The sequence below is a fragment of the Heterocephalus glaber genome, unplaced genomic scaffold, assembly GCF_053883595.1.
Source record: "Heterocephalus glaber isolate CG9 unplaced genomic scaffold, H.glaber_assembly_v1.0 deba00001745, whole genome shotgun sequence".
Classification (NCBI taxonomy): domain Eukaryota; kingdom Metazoa; phylum Chordata; class Mammalia; order Rodentia; family Bathyergidae; genus Heterocephalus; species Heterocephalus glaber.
Genome location: NW_028258451.1, coordinates 2,595,871 through 2,601,886, shown reverse-complemented (window position 1 = coordinate 2,601,886; position 6,016 = coordinate 2,595,871).

Here is a 6,016-nt window from a genome sequence, read left to right as displayed (position 1 = left end):
CTCCCTTACCTCTTCTCAAGCGTACGAGAGAGGAATCACGGAACACAGCTTGTCTTGTGGTGCTCGTATTTGTTTACAAGTAAAACCAACAGCGGACTGGGTGGTACACGCCTGTAACCCGCTCTAGGAGGGTGAGGTAGGAGGAACAGAATTTTGAGCCTCGTGGGGCAGTGCAGCCACTCAGCAAGACCTTGTCTCAAAAAAGGAGGGGAGGGATGGCTGGGGATTTCGCTCAGTGCAAAAGCCCTGGGTTCAATCCGCAGTCTGGGTCAGGGGCAGTTTTGCAGTGAAGTGGACTGCACGGGAGAGGTCTAGGGAGACGGAGGCGTGGAGGGGTGTCTGAGGGCCGGGGTCTCACACAGCGGCCATGCAGACCAGGGGATGAACGTGGGAGGGCTTGGGGGCGTGAAAAAGGAAGAAGTGTGCAGTTGAAGCTGGGAAGGAAGAGCGGGGGTGGGGGGAGAAGAATGAAGAGAGAGATACAGAGTCGCCCCGGGGCCTGGTGAAGGAGTTTGCAATGTGCTCCCCAGGGAGCGAAAGCATACCTAGGACTTGGCTTACTGAGCAGAGTGTGGCACCCACACACAGAGGAGGGTCATCACAGAAGCTTGTACCCAGCACTCCCTGGGCACGGGGTATCAGACACGCTCCTTTCTGCGGGAGCGGGTGACGGTGCCCACGCCACCCCCAGGCAGAAGCACTGACTCTTACACGAGCCAACTGGGGCATCAGCACGGCTGAGCTTCCTGGTGGTGCTTTCCCCACGTTGCCAGACACTTTGCTCGGGAGTTGTCTCCATGCGACTGCACTGGGCAGCGACGCACGCTAGGTCTGTGTCTGCGATTCTCATTGACTTCACCTCCGTGCCTTCTCCCCCTGCTGATCTTGGCACCAGAAAAGGTCAGGGTGAGGAACATCAATCTAAGGGTGTTGGGGCCAGAGTAGGTGACTGAACCAGGAACCCAGAGTGAGGGAGTGAGGGACTGACTGGCCCATGTCCGGAATTCCCAGAGCTTCTGGTGCCTGGAAGGGGATGAACCACAGCAGGGGAAGAGCAGGGAGCGGAGTGAAGGGTTTGAGTTAGAATGGTGTCTCAGAACCAAGGGCAGGTGGGGCGGAAGGGAGTAGGTGGGACTACTCCGACGTTAAAGAACCAAGGAGAGTTCCAGCTTTGGACTGAGTGCTTGCCAGGATCACGCCCTGCTGACAGCCCCAGAGAGACAGGGATGGGTGGTTTCTTTTTCTTTTGAAACAAGGTCTCACTATGTAGTCCAGGCTGGCCTCGACCTCACAGCGATCCTCCTGCCTCAGCCTTCCCAGTGCTGGGATTCCGTGCATGCACCACCATGCCCGGCTTAGGACAGGCGAGCTCTGAACCTGGAGTTGCCCTCACCTTGGCCAGTTGTGAAGAGGGCAGTGCAGCAGCAGGGAAGGCTATAGCAGAGCAGAGGTTTGGAGAGTGGACAGAAGAGGTGATAGAGAAGTAGAAACGCTGCCCACGGAGGAAGAGGGCCCCAGAAGGATCCCTGATTAAAGGAAAAGACAATGAACCCTAAAATGCAGGACCCCAGACACGCAAGTAGAAAGCACAGAGGGGGCGACTGATACTCGGGCACACAGTGCAGGTAACAGGGTGGAAGGGACCAAGGGCCATGGGGATGGGAGAGCCTGCGAGACAAAAGAAGCTGCTGCGCTGGCAAAGGGCGTCGTGTCTCAGGGACAACTGGACGCGCATGCGCGGCCTTCAAGCAGGGCGGGCTCCAGATCTGGGGAGCCGCACGGCCGCAGGTGGTCTAGGGCACCAGGGGCAGCAAGGAGGAGGCCGTGGCCGGGGACGGTGCACAGAAAGGCCCCTCTTCCGGCCAGAGCCAGGCCCACGGGGACGTCGGACAGCAGACTAAGGTGCACACACCACCGCCTACCAGCGCCCCAATGCATTTGCCTTTCAGGAAGCTGATGTGAGAGCCATTTGGAAGTCCCTGAGCCCCGACCATGCAGCTCGGGCACCTTGGATGCGCCCCTTGCCCAGTCCCGCCGCCGCCGTGTGGAGGGCCCCAGGATGGCCCGCTCGCTGTGCTGCGGTCGGATTCGTGCTTCCAGTGTTCGTGGAGGATGTGGATTTCACTCCGGACTAACCCAGCCCAACAGATTTGAGGTGTGACAATGAAGTTTGTCCCCACTATTCCAGGCACACTGGACAGCACAGGGCCAGCCGGGACTCACCAGGTCCTCGGGAGGGAGGAAGTACAAAGGTGCAGCGTGGGCACTGTTGGAATTGCCCTTTTTTTGAGATGGGGTCTCGCTATGTGGCCCAGGCTGGCCTCGAACCCAAGGCGATCCTCCTGCCACAGCCTCCTGAGTCTGAGATTACAGGCCTGTGCCACCACACCCGGCTGCCCCTACTCTGTTGGCATTTTGTACCGCGTGTGGCGGCTGATACGTGAGAACCTGACGGGCAGCAGCTGACTGGGTGGTTTGCTTAGCAGAAACAGGCAAACTCACACAGGCAGCTCCCCACTTGCCCCGGGAAGGGCTATGTCTCCAGGATCAGAGAGGTCCTGCTTGTTGTGAGAATAAAACATTCAACACTGTGATGGGCACAGTGGCTTAGCCCTATTATCGTAGCCCTTGGGGAGGCTGAGGCAGGAGGGTCGTAAGGTTTTTATTTTTTGGTACCGGGAATCGAACTCGGGAACTTGCACTTTCGAGGCAGGCACTGGAACCATTGAGCTAAATCCCTGGCGGGTTGTAAGTTTGAGACTAGCCTGAGGTACACAGTGAGATTCTGTTTCAAGAAACAAAACTCAGTGGTATGGGTAGGCACTTTTTTTTTTTGGGTACCAGGGATTGAAAGGGTAGGCACTCTTACCCGAGACAGGAAAGGCCACCCTCACAGGGGTCTGAGTAGAGTGAGCCGCATGCACCGCTCACCCACCCCACCCCCCGACCGATCCTGCACCGGGCCGGTGGCTGCAGAGGCCTCTCAGCTGCAGCCGGCCACTCCCACTGCAACCAAGAAAAACTTGAGACTGATCCACAAGTGTCTGCAATAGCATACTCTTTAATTTAGGTATCTGCGCTTTATGATGGGGAATTACTACGAATGCCCTGCTCTTTAATTCTCCATTGAAGCCATAGGCTACATTTCAAATAGCAGCAATAATGGAAAGAGAACCTGTTTACATCACACTATAGGAATACTGACTAACCAGGCCATGGCGTCTTTGTTTTTTTGGGGGGGGGGGCGGATACCAGGGATCGAACTGAGGATCTTACACTTGCGCCACTGAGCTACATCCCTGGCCCCTATGGCATCTTCACAAAGGCAAGTGACTGGAGGGCCTCACACTGACCACTTGGAGCTGCCTGATCAGTGTGCATACACAGACATGACTCAGGCATGTGCACTCTATGCAGACATATGTATACATGGCTTCAAGTGGTACGTACAGTTAACGCCTTGGTTCACAAACATTTCTGCTCATGAACAACTCAGTTCATGAACAGAAACATTAGGCAAAATTTTGCTTCTGTTTGTGAACTGCATTGTGATGAACACGACCACAGCCACCTTCCCCAGAATTGCAAAACGAATTAAGCTCGTGAACTGAGGTCACACTGTACCGGTGTGCACATATGCACTGGGCAGAGGGTCCTTTCTCAATAGTCGTCCTCTGTAACTTGCTGTAGATTAAAGCTCGGCTAGGTTGTGACAAGTTCCACTGCAAGTCAGGAGTTTCTTACAGTCTTTCTCCCAAAATCATGACCCTTATTTTTTGCTGAGGGAATAATATTTGCACCTTACACATGGTAGTACCACTTGAATCACCATGAAGGCGTTAAAACCGCAGGCCCAGCCCGCTGTCCTCTTGGCGTGCCAGCTTGGCTCTGGCTGAGGCTCGGGGCTCTAGACCTGGGAGGCTTCCCGTAGCTCGGAGTAAAGCAGTTCAGTGCATGCAGCTTTCTGTGTAAACAGGACCTAGGCTGAAACCCTTCTGAAGGCCGGGTCTGGTTACGTGCTGGACAGTGTGCCGAACAAACACCCTGGGACTGAGTTCCACGGACTTCCCCAGCTATTGCCCACTCGGTGCCCGAAGCAGCTTGGGTAAGGCATGCGCTGTGTGGCTTTCGTGAGGCAGGCCCCGGGCAGGCGGCGTGTGTCTTCTGGACGCTGGCCTGAGCCCTTCCCGCCACTGAGTTTGCCTTTCATCCTTTGGCTGGGACAGAACCCTGAGAAAATCACCAACCCAGAGGGGCCCCTGAGGACTCCACAGCATTTTCCAGAGCTCTGGGACTGTGTCCTGCACATGAAGGTCCATGCAAGTCCCCACAGAGTATCGGCGGAGTCAGGAAGTCACAGTGCTACCTCTGCGCACAGCTTCATGGCGCGCACTTTGAAGGAACAAAACCTGCAACACCTGCTGCACGCGAGGCCGCTCACCAGAACACACCCGTGACACCGCCCCACCAGGGGTGAGAGGGTGACTCAGCAGCACGGGCCGAGCTGGGGACGGAGCGGAGAGAGAGGAGATGGTGCCAGCGTGTCTGCTCTGGGCAATGAGGAGGGCATGGGGAGCCAAAGACATTTACAGACGCCTCAAAAACAACACCTAAAAACAAATGCACACCCTAGTTTTACTCACCCCCTCCACTGCTCAAACACAGTATTTTATTTTCTGCCTTGTTACAGCAGAAAACGCAGCCAAGGGAGAGCCAAGATGTACTGTGGAACCAGCAGCACAGAGTACAGATCCAGGAGGTTGCTGGGTTTTTCCGCGGAGGAGAAGAAACCCAGGGGGTCACCCACACGGGGGCAGGCGCTGCGCTCCACCACCGAGCCACATCCCAGCCCCAGTGAGCACTTTCTGATTGAGCAGGAGCACAAAGACGCACCGCAAGGGGCCGCATAGCCAAGTGGGAAAGACCCAGGACCACAGCCAGCCCAGGGCGCCAGGCCCCCAGCACTTCCCACTTGCTCTGCCTAAGCATCCTGCCTAGAAACCCACTGCACAGCTACTGTGACGGCTGAAGCTGACGAAAGCTGATGCAGTATGATGTCACCAAAAACTCAGAAACAGAAAGTCCCCAAAGAGGATTGATTGGACAAACTCAACAGTAGGTAAGATAATGAAAGAAGAATCTGTGAGCTCAATGAAAGCTCAAGAGAGAAGAGTATGAACCACAAAGGGAAAATGGAATGTAAGAAGAAAACAGAAGAAAGTCCTGAGGACCTGTTGCACAATACCAAGACCTACCATTCATATTACCAAAGTCCTTAGGAGAGAAGAGAAAAAGTGGGGATGAGAAAAAGATCTGAAGAAATAGTGCTTGAAAGCTCCCTATTTGGAAAGGGCATAAATTTACTGATGAAAAAGCTGAACAAGAGCTGACCAGGATAGACTGAAAAAAAGAAAAATCCATAGACACATCATAATCAAACTCATTATAGACAAGGAAAAACACTGAACACAGATTGATAGAAACTGCACGTAAGAACCTGCAAAATGATGGCTCAAATAGCAGCAAACTTCTCGCTGAAAACCAGTGGACAGAAGGATGGGATGTTTATCCAGTGCTGAAATGTGACCCCATATCTCACAGAACACCCTTTGTAATAAGGGGCGGAGAACAAGGATCCCCAGCAGACCTGCCCTAGAAAAAAGCTACAGCAAGTTTACAAACAGAAAGGAAAATTAACGGAAGATGACCTGAGATTTCAAGAAGCGCTAACAATAAAAAGGGTAGCGGTGAACAGACTTCTCCTGACATTTGTAGTGCATGTTTGACAGCTGAATCAAAAACTACAACTCCCAACATGGTGCTCAGCGACTGAGGCAGAAGTACTTCAAGGCAGTATATTAGTAGGTAATGTAAAGGGACTTGAAGGAAGCAATGTTTCTACACATCAAAGTGCTAAGATGTTAATGCCATTAAATCGTGGTAAGCTACATATGAACATTCAAATACTGTACCTTAAACAACTAAAAAACAACACAGAGGGATACTCTAAAAAATA